Source organism: Leucopleurus acutus (assembly GCF_964270905.1).
Source record: "Leucopleurus acutus genome assembly, chromosome: 9".
Taxonomy (NCBI): Eukaryota; Metazoa; Chordata; class Mammalia; order Artiodactyla; family Delphinidae; genus Leucopleurus; species Leucopleurus acutus.
Window position 1 is genome coordinate 9,115,759 of NC_139144.1, and position 13,947 is coordinate 9,129,705.

Consider the following 13,947-nt stretch of genomic DNA (forward strand, 5'->3'; position numbering starts at 1 on the left):
TCCATTTGTAATCATGCTAATGTGACAATATCTTAAAAATTCTTTACACTGTCTTGATATATCTAGTAGACCAAGTCTTCATTTCTCTTTTCTTCTAATCTTGCCTATTTTTATACTCAAAAATTTCCAAAAGAAATTTCAAATTAGTTTATCAACTAATGAAAATAACTTCTTGAGATCTTGATTGGAATTGCATAGATACATATGTCCATTTGTTTTCCAATCAATAAAGTTGGAAGTACATTCATTTTATTTAGGTCTTCCCTTATTTCTCCCCAAACGTTTATAGTTTTCTTTATAAAGACACTTGATATTTTTCATTAGATTTATCCCTGGGTATTTGACAATTTTATTCTATTGTAAATTCTATATATTTTTTATAATTGTAATAGCCTAATCTTTATTGCTAGAATATAGCAATGCAATTGATTTGATATATTGACCTCTTGTCCAACAATTTTTTCAGGACTTACTCATAAATTCTGACAAATTATCTGCATATTTTATATTTTCTACATATATAATCATATCAACTGCAAATATTAATAGTTTCAATCTTTTTTATCCTTACCTATTTTATTTATTTTTCTTAACTTAATGCATTAAGTTAAGTACCTTAAGTACAATGATGGGTGGTAGTAAAGATTGTGGAAATCTTCGTCTAATTCACAAACTCAGAAGTATGCATTAAGACTTTGTGATTAAATATGATGCTTAATATTGATATCTAATAGATATTCCTTATAAGATTAAGGAAGTTCTGTTATATTCTTTGTGTACTAAAGGATTTTTTACAATAATCATAAATGGATATTTAATTTTATCATATTTTTATTAATTTAACAAAATGGTTCACTAAATGAGATTCAAGATTTAAGGTGGTAGCATTAGAAGTTAAAAGTAACCTTCAGAATTGACTTGACTCAGTAACTAAAACTTGGATTTAAAGATAGCTTACATTCAACAAGGTCAAAAATGATAAATTTCCTTAGTATAATGTGGAGGAGGATAGCTAAATGTTTAGAAACATAGGAGTGCTGTATGTATTTATTATATGAAACACATTAACCTTCCCACTGTTCCCTATGAAAGATAGGAAGACACCTCATTCATGAAGACTTCGGCAAATACCTTAGTGAAGTGTCACCAACTTCCATGAAACCAGTGCCATGGGGTCAATGTTCTGTAGGACATCATTGTAATGAGCTCCTTTTCTGATGGGAATAATTACCTGGTGGCAGCACTCAACCACAAAAATACAATAATAAGCCAAAGGAATGCTATGGTAGTCAAAGGGTTTTGACCTCTAGGGATCTCTGGTTGTGGCCAATTGATCATGAGAGCACTAGAAATAAAATAGATGACTACTCTTTCAAAGCATTACTCAATCTGTACAACTTGGGAGAAAAAAAAAAAAACCTTTATGTCTGATGAACAGAAACATGACTTCGGTCATTATCAAAAAAATTTTTTTTAAATCCTCTAAGTTTCCAGACATAGGTTAGATCACAGATGGGACCTGGGTACACACTGAAGTCATGCCAAGCCCTTTCCCTGATGTAACTATGTTAGATAGAACATAGCTCCATCAAATATAGAATTCTGGACTGTTGCCTTGGTACCTCCTCATACGCATCTCATGAATACAGCCTCAAGGCCCTAGTGTATTTTTTATTTAGTGTTGATGTTTTGAACTAACTCCAGTGTTTCTCTCAAACATCAGGCTCTTTATCCCAGAAACACAATTTTAATTTATTACTGTTTGCCTTTGGAGGAGCCCAGAATACTCCAATACTTTCCTCTTAAAAACTCATTGTAAGGTTTAACAAGACTTCCCTTTTCATTCAGTCTGAATTTTATAAAAAGGCTCATGAGTCAAAAATGGGATAAATGACAATAAAATAATAGCTAGCTTTTACTGAGCCTTTACTGTGTACATGGCATTTTCCTCACAAGGTACAAAATAGGAACTCTTATTTACGGGGAAACTGGGTGACATCTAGAGATGACAAGCCACTTCACTTGCTTAAGGATTTAGAGATAATAAATACTGAGGGGAACCTTGAACTCAGTCTATAACACTCAATAATTGGTAAACGTGTACTTAAAAATGTAGGCTCGTTACATGTTTATAAATTGCTTTTGTTTCTTGAAAACTTTTCAACAGCATTATTATAAGTTATTATTAACTTTCCTTCAAATTGTAAATATAGGCAAAGAACCATGGACAAGTTTGAAAATTATAGACTCTACTAAAAATTGCTGGTTTTCTTGTATTTTGGTTTTCTTTCCCCAAATAATTATCCGTTGTACAAAAATAGGTGTAGAAGGTAGTTATTCATGTCTAATCAAACCCACAGAATTTTTAATGAATAAAAAGCATATGTTAAAATTAACATCATAAACACTGTGTTTCTACTGCAGCATAACTTTGAAGCAAGAAGAAACAATCTGGAGGTAGTAGATTCAGTTATAAGATCCTCAGCTTTCTTTACCTCGTGGCTTCTAGTTACAGATATTTTACTATGAGATGGACACATACCATTCATGTTAATTTTTTTGCTAATGAAGAACCGAACCGACACAATTTATATTTGATTATTAGCCCATTTTAAACTCTCCTAAGAGAAAAAAAAATGGATATAAGGGTTCATGAGTTTTGGGAGGGGCAAGATCAGGGTAGGGGATTAAGAGGTACAAACTATTATGTATAAAATAAATAAGCTACAAGGATATATTGTACAACACAGGGAATATAGCCGATAGTTTAGAATAACTATAAATGGAGTATAACCTTTAAAAATTGTGAATCACTTTGTTGTACACCTGTTATTTATATAACATTGTACGTCAACTATATCATAATAAAAATAAAAGTGTCCATGGGTTTGTAGAGGGCATCTAAGTGGATCATGATATTAACTTTTAGAGAAAATGTGAAGCTTACCTTTGCTCTTTTCAGAGGTCACCTCTAGGCCACACATTACAGTTTTAAAATGACATAACATGACCTCATGAATAACATGAGTTCTAACTTCGTGAATGTCAGTTCCAAAGTTACATAGAGCTCCACAGAATATAAGTTAGATCTAAGTAATTTACATTTTAGTCATGTGCAAAAGGAAAAGATAAAGGGAGAAATCCCACGCAGAAGTGTAAAATGAAGAGGAGTCATATGATGGACAGTTAGAGTCCATATAGGCCACCTGGCTCTTTGAAATGGTTGATCACTTCCAACAACCATCAGTATCCTCCCTCTCTGTTTACTTTATAAGACACGAGATACGAGACAACAAGAAGTTGTATAGAGGAGATTCAAAGACTATTCTCAGAGTCTGAAAATTCAAGTGACCTGTGTACTAGTGTCTAGGAAAGAGCTTGGGTGCAATTAATTTTGTTTTTAATGGTCATTTTTTCAGTATAAATAGTAGAACCTAGAGCATGAACAACAAGGGTTTTTTTGTTTGTTTGCCTTAAAATATTTAATCCTCTGCCCTCTAAGTATTTTGGAGCTGAGAACCTGAAGAAATAAGGTCCTGATTTGATTTTTGTGACTCTAGTGACTATACTAGCAGCCCTAGTACTTCGCATGTAGAATGAGTGGTTTGGATTAATTCCTTACTGAGCTCCATTCCGGTTCTGAAATTCACTCATTTTGTGAAGAAACGCTGTGTGCATGTCTGAAAAGAATATTATACATGCTGCTTCTTCTGTCATTATTGTGTGTCCTTGACTGTCAATCTTTGGAAATTCAACAATGTGGAGGATACTGGTAAACACAGCATTACCAAGGCTTCTAGAATTCAGTGGAAAACAAATTTTAAAAGGTCATCTTTAGTTGATATGAGTTAGTGGCTTTCTCCTGGACACTTTCTTCAGTAGAAATAGAGTTTCTTTGGATTTTTAATATTGCTTCCATATTTAAAGACTCTGTAATAATTCCTCTTATTTCCCCAAGTGAGAAAGAAATAATAAAGGCATTAGGTTACAAATTAAAAATTTCCTCAATACCCTGAAATATTCTCTCCTACTCAGTTTTGAGCTTCTCCAAAGAATGTGTTCAAGACCACAGAGGGATGCACTTTAGGTGCAGGAATGGAAAAGCGTGCTCAGCTCCATAACCCAGTGAGATGCCTGCAAGAGAGGTGAAGAAATGAAGCTTATGCCTCCAATCCCTAAGGGTGATCTTCCTATTCCATAGTTGGCTTTATTGTAAAGGTTATTTCTAAATAAAATACCTAATTTTGTGTCTTCCAATTATTCAGAAAATGAAAAATTTTTACATTGGGCACTTAAGTCCCAATTTAGGAGAGATGATGAAAATGTAATATGAAACATCATTCTACCATGAGCCTACGCAGGTGAAATATGGTGATTCCCCTTTAAGTCCAAGATGCAAAAATGCCCCAAAGCCTTCTTAGGAGAAAGAAATGATATAGTCTATAATCACAGAACTTGAAGAGCCCCCTCTCCAGTTAGCTCTTGGATGGATCAATGGCTCTGAAAGCCTTTGTAAATGCCTACAGATATCATAAGGGAGCAGTATTTGAAAGACAAAGTTAAACAAGTTTTTATACACACACACACAAAGAATAAATCACAATCAAAATAAGATACCAAAGGAAGGCAATGGAATGAACTCAAACTGAGGAAGGAGTATATAAACATTTGTATTATAAATTTTAGGGGAAAAGTAGCTGTGACACTACATATATTTAAACTTTAAAAAGAAAAATAAGAAACGAAAAGCTAATTTAAAGGGCAAGAACAAAATAATAAAAATGAGATCATAGGATTTTATTTTTGGAGCATCTATTTCATAAATAAGTATTTTTAAAGAAGAGATATGCAATCATTCTTATAGGATAAGGCATCAGCAATAACTTCGGGTAGGCAGAAATGGGCAGGAAATATCTCTCCCACATCTGGATGCAGACCAGTTGTCTTTCCTCAAAAGTTACTTCCAATCTTGCCACGAATATAGTGTTTTACAAGGACTTATTTAAAATAATGGGCCTTAGTCTCAGAACTGTGTCATTTGATATACTGGATGTATTTGGTTTTTAATTCAATTTTCTTATTTCAAACTGTTTATACAGAGACGCTTTGTCTTTAATAAGGCAAATGTTCTAAAGGAGATAATACAAATGTGTTTAGAAGCACTATTTACAGTCCTTGAGATGATGTACCAGGTATTAAGATAACATTTTTGGAGGACGAGGGGAAGATGGCGGAAGAGTAAGATGCGGAGATCACCTTCCTCCCCACAGATACACCAGAAATACATCTACACGTGGAACAACTCCTACAGAACACCTACTGAACGCTGGCAGACCTCAGACCTCCCAAAAGGCAAGGAAGTCCCCACGTACCTGGGTAGGGTAAAAGAAAAAACAGACAAAAGAATAGGGACGGGACCGCACCAGTGGGAGAGAGCTGTGGAGGAAAGGTTTCCACGCACTAGGAAGCCCCTTCGTGGGCGGAGACTGCAGGTGGTAGAGGGGGAAAGCTTTGGGGCCACAGAGGAGAGCACAGCAACAGGGGTGCGGAGGGCAAAGCGGAGAGGTTCCCACACAGAGGATTGGGGCCGACTGGCACTCACCAGTCCAAGAGGCTTGTCTGCTCACCGCCGGGGTGGGCGGGGCTGGGAGCTGAGGCTCGGGCTTCAGTCGAAGTGCAGGGAGAGGACTGGGGTTGGTGGCTTGAACACAGCCTGCAGGGGGTTAGTGCACCACGGCTAGCCGGGAGGGAGTCTGGGGAAAAGTCTAGACCTGCCGAAGAGGCAAGAGACTTTTTCTTCCCTCTTTGTTTCCTGGTGCACGAGGAGAGGGTATTAAGAGCGCTGTTTAAAGGAGCTCCAGGGATGGGCGCGAGCCGCAGCTAAAAGCGCGGACCCCAGAGACGGGCATGAGACGCTAAGGCTGCTGCTGCCGCCACCAAGGAGCCTGTGTGCGAGCACAGGTCACTATCCACACCTCCCTTCTGGGGAGCCTGTGCAGCCCTCCACTGCCAGGGTCCCGGGATCCAGGGACAACTTCCCCGGGAGAATGCATGGCACGCCTCAGGCTGGTGCAACGTCAAGCTGGCCTCTGCCACCACAGGCTCGCCCCACACTCCATGCCCCTTCCTCCCCCCAGCCTGAGTGAGCCAGAGGCACCGAAGCAGCTGCTCCTTTAACCCCGTCCTGTCTGAGCGAAGAACAGACGCCCTCCAGCGACCTACACGCAGAGGCGGGGCCAAATCCAAAGCTGAGCCCCTGGGAGCTGTGAGAACAAAGAAGAGAAAGGGAAATCTCTCCCAGCAGCCTCAGAAGCAGCGGATTAAAGCTCCACAATCAACTTGATGTACCCTGCATCTGTGGAATACATGAATAGACAACGAATCAACCCAAATTGAGGAGGTGGACTTTGAGAGCAAGATTTATGATTTTTTTCCCCTTTTCCTCTTTTTGAGAGTGTGTATGTGTATGCTTCTGTGTAAGATTTTGTCTGTATAGCTTTGCTTCCACCATTTGTCCTAGGGTTCTATCCATCCGTTTTTTGTTGTTGTTCTTTAAAAAAAATTTTTGTTCTTAATAATTATTTTTTATTTTAATAACTTTATTTTATCTTTCTTTATTTTATCTTCTTTCTTTCTTTCCTTCCTTCCCTCCTTCCTTCCTTCCCTCCTTCCCTCCTCCCTCCCTACCTCTCCCCCCTCCTTTTTTCCTTCCTTTCTTTCTTCTTTCTTATTCTCTTTCTTTCTTTCTTTCTTTCTTTCTTTCTACTTTTTCTCCCTTTTATTCTGAGCCGTGTGGATGAAAGGCTCTTGGTGCTGCAGCCAGCAGTCAGTGCTGTGCCTCTTAGGTGGGAGAGCCAACTTCAGGACACTGGTCCACAAGAGACTGCCCAGCTCCACATAATATCAAATGGCGAAAATCTCCCAGAGATCTCCATCTCAACACCAGCACCCAGCTTCACTGAATGACCAGCAAGCTACAGAGCTGGACACCCTACGCCAAACAACTAACAAGACAGGAACACAACTCCACCCATTAGCAGAGAGGCTGCCTAAAATCATAATAAGTCCACAGACACCCCAAAACACATGACCAGACGTGGACCTGCCCACCAGAAATACAAGATCCAGCCTCATCCACCAGAACACAGGCACTAGTCCCCTCGACCAGGAAGCCTACACAACCCACTGAACCAACTTTAGCCACTGGGGACAGACACCAAAAACAACAGGAACTACGAACCTGCAGCCTGCAAAAAGGAGACTCCAAACACAGTAAGATAAGCAAAATGAGAAGATAGAAAAACACAGAGCAGATGAAGGAGCAAGATAAAGACCCAACAGACCTAACAAATGAAGAGGAAATAGGCAGTCTACCTGAAAAAGAATTCAGAATAATGATAGCAAAGATGATCCAAAATCTTGAAGATACAATGGAGAAAATATAAGAAACATTTAATAAGGACCTAGAAGAATTAAGAGCAAACAGACAATGATGAACAACATAATAAATGAAGTTAAAAATACTCTAGATGGGATCAATAGCAGAATAACTGAGGCAGAAGAACAGATAAGTGACCTGGAAGATAAAATAGTGGAAATAACTACTGCAGAGCAGAATAAAGAAAAAAGAATGAAAATAACTGAGGAGAGTCTCAGAGACCTCTGGGACAACATTAAACGCACCAACATTCGAATTATAGGGGTTCCAGAAGAAGAAGAGAAAAAGAAAGGGACTGAGAAAATATTTGAAGAGATTATAGTTGAAAACTTCCCTAATTTGGGGAAGGAAATAGTTAATCAAGTCCAGGAAGCACAGAGAGTCCCATACAGGATAAATCCAAGGAGAAACACGCCAAGACACCAATTAATCAAACTGGCAAAAATTAACTACAAAGAACACATATTAAAACCAGCAAGGGAAAAACAACAAATAACACACAAGGGAATCCCCATAAGGTTAATAGCTGATCTTTCAGCAGAAACTACAAGCCAGAAGGGACTGGCAGGATATATTTAAAGTGATGAAGGAGAAGAACCTACAACCAAGATTACTCTACCCAACAAGGATCTCATTCAGATTTGATGGAGAAATTAAAACCTTTACAGACAAGCAAAAGCTGAGAGAGTTCAGCACCACCAAACCAGCTTTACAACAAATGCTAAAGGAACTTCTCTTGGCAAGAAACACAACAGAAGGAAAAGACCTACAATAACGAACCCAAAATAATTAAGAAAATGGGAATAGGAACATAAATATCCATAATTACCTTGAATGTAAATGGACTAAATGCTCCCACTAAAAGACACAGATTGGCTGAATGGATACAAAAACAAGACCCATATATATGCTGTCTACAAGAGACCCACTTCAGACCTAGAGACACATACAGACTGAAAGTAAGGGGATGGAAAAAGATAATCCATGCAAATGGAAACCAAAAGAAAGCTGGAGTAGCAATTCTCATATCAGACAAAATAGACTTTAAAATAAAGACTATTAGAAGAGACAAAGAAGGGCACTACATAATGATCAAGGGATCGATCCAAGAAGAAGATATAACAATTGTAAATATTTATGCACCCAACATAGGAGCACCTCAATATATAAGACAAATACTAACAGTCATAAAAGGGGAAATCAACAGTAACAAATTCACAGTAGGGGACTTTAACACCCCACTTTCACCAATGGACAGGTCATCCAAAATGAAAATAAATAAAGAAACACAAGCTTTAAATGATACATTAAACAAGATGGACTTAACTGATATTTATAGGACATTCTATCCAAAAAAAACAGAATACATATTTTTCTCAAGTGCTCATGGAACATTCTCCAGGATAGATCATATCTTGGGTCACAAATCAAGCCTTGGTAAATTTAAGAAAATTGAAATTGTATCATGTATCTTTTCCGACAACAACACTATAATAGTAGATATCAATTACAGGAAAAGATCTGTAAAATATACAAACACATGGAGGTTAAACAATACACTACTTCATAACCAAGAGGCCATTGAAGAAATCAAAGAGGAAATCAAAAAATACCTAGAAACAAATGACAATGGAGACAAGACGAACCAAAACCTATGGGATGCAGCAAAAGCAGTTCTAAGAGGAAAATTTATAGCAATACAATCCTACCTTAAGAAACAGGAAATATCTCGAATAAACAACCTAACCTTGCACCTAAAGCAATTAGAGAAAGAAGAACAAAACCCCCCAAAGTTAGCAGAAGGAAAGAAATCATAAAAATCAGATCAGAAATAAATGAAAAAGAAATAAAGGAAACGATAGCAAAGATCCATAAAACTAAAAGCTGGTTCTTTGAGAAGATAAATAAAATTGATAAACCATTAGCCAGACTCATCAAGAAAAAAAGGGAGAAGACTCAAATCAATAGAAATAAAAATGAAAAAGTAAAGTAACAACTGACACTGCAGAAATACAAAAGATCATGAGAGATTACTACAAGCAACTCTATGCCAATAAAATGGACAACCTGGAAGAAATGGACAAATTCTTAGAAATGCACAACCTGCCAAGACTGAATCAGGAAGAAATAGAAAGTATGAACAGAGCAATCACAAGCACTGAAATAGAAACTGTGATTAAAAATCTTCCAACCAAAAAAGTCCACGACCAGATGGCTTCACAGGCGAATTCTATCAAACATTTAGAGAAGAGCTAACACCTATCCTTCTCAAACTCTTCCAAAATATAGCAGAGGGAGGAACACTCCCTAACTCATTCTACGAGGCCACCATCACCCTGATACCAAAACCAGACAAGGATGTCACAAAGAAAGAAAACTACAGGCCAATATCACTGATGAACATAGATGCAAAAATCCTCAACAAAATACTAGCAAACAGAATCCAACAGCACATTGAAAGGATCATACACCATGATCAAGTGGGTTTCTTCTAGGAATGAAAGGATTCTTCAATATACACAAATCAATCAACATGATACACCACGTTAACAAATTGAAGGAGAAAAACCATATGATCATCTCAATAGATGCAGAGAAAGTTTTTGACAAAATTCAGCACCCATTTATGATAAAAGCCATGCAGAAAGTAGGCATAGAGGGAACTTTCCTCAACATAATAAAGGCCATATATGACAAACCCACAGCCAACATCATCCTCAATGGTGAAAAACTGAAAGCGTTTCCACTAAGATCAGGAACAAGACAAGGTTGCCCACTCTCACTACTCTTATTCAACATAGTTTTGGAAATTTTAGCCACAGCATTCAGAGAAGAAAAGGAAATAAAAGGAATCCAAATCAGAAAAGTAAAAGTAAATCTGTCACTGTTTGCAGATGACATGATACTATACATAGAGAATCCCAAAGATGCTACCAGAAAACTACTAGATCTAATCAATGAATTTGGTAAAGTAGCAGGATACAAAATTAAGGCACAGAAATCTCTGGCATTCCTATACACTAATAATGAAAAATATGAAAGTGAAATCAAGAAAACACTCCCATTTACCATTGCAACAAAAAGAATAAAATATCTAGCAATAGACCTACCTAAGGAGACAAAAGACCTGTATGCAGAAAATTATAAGATACTGATGAAAGAAATTAAAGATGATACAAATAGATGGAGAGATATACCATGTTCTTGGATTGGAAGAATCAACATTGGGAAAATGACTCTACTACCCAAAGCAATCTACAGATTCAGTGCAATCCCTATCAAACTACCAGTGGCATTTTTCACAGAACTAGAACAAAAAATTTCACAATTTGTATGGAAACACAAAAGACCCCAATTAGCCAAAGCAATCTTGAGAATGAAAAACGGAGCTGAAGGAATCAGGCTTGCTGACTTCAGACTATACTACAAAGCTACAATAATCAAGACAGTATGGTACTGGCACAAAAACAGAAAGATAGATCAATGGAACAGGATAGAAAGCCCAGAGATAAACCCACACACATATGGTCACCTTATCTTTGATAAAGGAGGTAGGAATGTACAGTGGAGAAAAGACAGCCTCTTCAATAATTGGTGCTGAAAAAACTGGACAGGTACATGTAAAAGTATGAGATTAGATCACTCCCTAAGACCATACACAAAAATAAGCTCAAAATGGATTAAAGACCTAAATGTAAGGCCAGAAACTATCAAACTCTTAGAGGAAAACATAGGCAGAACACTCTACAACATAAATCACAGCAAGATCCTTTTTGACCCACCTCCTAGAGAAATGGAAATAAAAACAAAAATAAACAAATGGGACCTAATGAAACGTCAAAGCTTTTGCACAGCAAAGGAAACCATAAACAAGATCAAAAGAAAACCCTCAGAATGGGAGAAAATATTTGCAAATGAAGCAACTGACAAAGGGTTAATCTCCAAAATTTACAAGTAGCTCATGCAGCTCAATAACAAAAAAACAAACAACCCAATACAAAAATGGGCAGAAGACCTAAATAGTCATTTCTCCAAAGAAGATATACAGATTGCCAACATATACATGAAAGAATGCTCAACATCATTAATTATTAGAGAAATGCAAATCAAAACTACAATGAGATATCATCTCACACCAGTCAGAATGGCCATCATCAAAAAATCTAGAAACAATAAATGCTGGAGAGGGTGTCTAGAAAAGGGAACACTCTTGCACTGCTGGTGGGAATGTGAATTGGTTCAGCCACTATGGAGAACAGTATGGAGGTTCCTTAAGAAACTACAAATAGAACTACCATATGACCCATCAATCCCACTACTGGGCATATACCCTGAGAAAACCATAATTCAAAAAGAGTCATGTACCACAATGTTCATTGCAGCTCTATTTACAATAGCCCAGAGATGGAAACAACCTAAGTGTCCATCATCAGATGAATGGATAAAGATGTGGCAATATATACAATGGAATATTACTCAGCCATAAAAAGAAATGAAATTGAGCTATTTGTAATGAGGTGGATAGACCTAGAGTCTGTCATACAGAGTGAAGTAAGTCAGAAGGAGAAAGACAAATACCGTATGCTAACACATATATATGGAATTTAAGAAAAATATGTCATGAAGAACCTAGGGTTAAGACAGGAATAAAGACACAGACCTACTAGAGAATGGACTTGAGGATACGGGGTGGGGGAAGGGGAAGCTGTGACAAAGCGAGAAAGTGGCATGGACATATATTCACTACCAAACGTAAAATCGATAGCTAGTGGGAAGCAGCCGCATAGCACAGGGAGATCAGCTCGGTGCTTTGTGACCACCTAGAGGGGTGGGATGGGGGGGAGGGAGGGAGGGAGGGGGACGCAAGAGGGAAGAGATATGGAAACATATGTATATGTATAACTGATTCACTTTGTTATAAAGCAGAAACTAACACACCATTGTAAAGCAATTATACTCCAATAAAGATGTAAAAAAAATTTTTTTTGGTCTACATTGGCAGAACTGAAAATAAAATATGTATCGGCACTTTTCGTAAGGAAAAGAGCATAAATCCTTTCCTAATTTTATCTTCCTCCTTTCTTAATTTCTTACTTTTTCCTTTGCTCCTTTCCATCATTCCTTTTCTTCCTTTCATTGCTTAAATGCTTATAATTTTCTATTTAAAGTAGCCTGATGGTTTATCTGTCCTATAAAAATTTTCTCACACTTTACTTTTCACCTTTTTCGACTTATTTTTATTGTACTTCTGCAGTTACAGTGACCAAGTTCCCCTTAAAAGGAGCTGAAGTGCTTTGCTAAATTAATTCAGAACTTCCCTTGCTTAAAATGGATGCCCTTTTCTTTATATTGGACACTGTTCTAAAAGCAGATAACCTTCAAGTCAGGTCATATTCATGACATATTAATCTCATGTTTATGTCAAATGTTCAAAGAAAGCTAAAACCTTGTGGTAAACACTGAACACATCTTGTTAGGCATACAATTGAAAGCTGGAGGTGACTAGCCTCTGAGGATCTAATACCTGCAAAGTTTTGTTTACTTTTCAGATAATGTTTAATATGGGGTAGGTGGATTAACTTGGATTTTTTTTTCCTATATTGTGAACACATTCCCCATGAGAGAGTGTTTGGGTATAAAGAGATTTATTTTCTTGAAATGACACCCTTCAGAATCCTTTGCTCAATAGAAGGATGTGGAGTCTTGCTGGCCTAAACATGAACAGATACAAAATGTCCTTCACGACTTTCTCCACATCTTATATGCTGCCACACACCACAGTGAAAAATAAATATATCTTCAGAAAATAATATTGTTATGAAGCTACTGTGCCTTAATTTTCTGATCATTTAAGTTACTGCTGTATTCAGCAGAAGGATAAGCGGTTTAATAATCCGACAGTAATTTTCTTTTTCTGGTCAGTGAAGGAATTAGCCAACTACAAATTTTATAGCAACAAGATGAAAATGCATATACTGCCCTGGTTTCCTGACAGCATTGTTAACACTGAGTTATATTTCTAAATAATACCGAAGATCTGTGGCAGAGTTGCATAGAAGTAAGCGTGGGAATGAAATATCTGGTACTGTGCTTAGATGGCAAATGATTTTAATTTTGTTAAAAAGATTTAAATGCACTAACGTTTAGACTTCATATGCACAAATAGAGTCTTTAAGGCGACAGATACTGTTTTTAGATTCTTAATAAGAAATAGAATATACATCTCAGGTCTTCTCCAGGGAAGATAGCTAGATGTGTTCCAAATCCTAAACCTTACTGGGCTTTTTCATCCTAAAACAATATTCCTTATTAATACAATCTTAGGGAACATTAAATCATTACTGTGTCAGGCAAAAAAAAAAAAAGAGCAAATAAAACAAAAATAGACCTTGCAATAAAGACCTTAATGGTGTTTGAAACCCCTCCTCCACTCCACAATACAAAATACACGTGAGATGGAGGCTGGGATTGCGGAGCGGTATACAAATTAGCCAAAAGAATTTTAAAAT